The sequence below is a fragment of the Etheostoma spectabile genome, chromosome 16 (assembly GCF_008692095.1).
Source record: "Etheostoma spectabile isolate EspeVRDwgs_2016 chromosome 16, UIUC_Espe_1.0, whole genome shotgun sequence".
In the NCBI taxonomy this organism is placed as follows: domain Eukaryota; kingdom Metazoa; phylum Chordata; class Actinopteri; order Perciformes; family Percidae; genus Etheostoma; species Etheostoma spectabile.
This window is the reverse complement of record NC_045748.1, coordinates 24,251,432-24,252,164: the sequence shown is the minus strand read 5'-3', so window position 1 is coordinate 24,252,164 and position 733 is coordinate 24,251,432. Positions and strand designations below refer to the sequence as shown.

The 733-nt window shown below is 38.6% G+C and overlaps 1 protein-coding gene across 3 annotated transcripts in view; it reads right to left on the bottom strand.

Annotated features, from left to right (window-relative positions):
- The window catches only part of mbd2 (methyl-CpG binding domain protein 2), a gene marked incomplete at its 5' end in the record, with an annotated part of 65,933 nt that overhangs the window by 40,292 nt on the left and 24,908 nt on the right, over positions 1-733 (bottom strand).

Here is a 733-nt window from a genome sequence, read left to right as displayed (position 1 = left end):
CCCCCCCCCCCCCCCCCTCCCATCCTTCCTTCCTTCCTTCCTGTTCTGGTTTACCTTCCTGTAAATGGGAGACAGAGGGCATAAGTTGACCTGGTTGTAACATCTGTCCTGCGCTCTAAGCACCTGGCAGTAGAATAGGTGTCTAAATGCGTCCTTAGTAACCACTTCCCCGCTCTATATGCAAATAGAAGACATACATAGTGCATATAGGCTGGTTGTGTGTGAGTGTATATATGTTAGTTGTTACTCTCATATAAATCCTACATTTGAAGCATGTGCTGACCAAAGTAAATGAAAAGCATTGCCTAGTAGATTTGTCTATGTGCCGATATCAGACATACAAGAAGTCTGTGTGTTGGGCACAGCGTATATCTGAATCTCTGTGTTTTGAAGTTCAGTTTTTACAATTTTTGTTTTCGCTTGTAGGAGTCGTGTCGATGTACTGCTGATTAATCCTTGTGTTGTCTTCCCATTAACCGTGAACTCGCCCTTCCAGGTCAAAATTGATTTTTTTTTTCACGATTTTCCCATGTTTTTGCCGCTTTTTCTGATTTTATTCGTCATTTTCCAAAGTTTTGGCACTTTAAAAAAAAAAGAAAAAAAAAAAAAGAAACCTGAGCTGGTTTAATAACAGGTTTTACACTTATTCTAGGAATTCGTGGTCAACAAACCTCCTTTATATCAAGTTATACATACCTTTTAAGTTAAAAAGGCAGAAATTATGAATTATTTT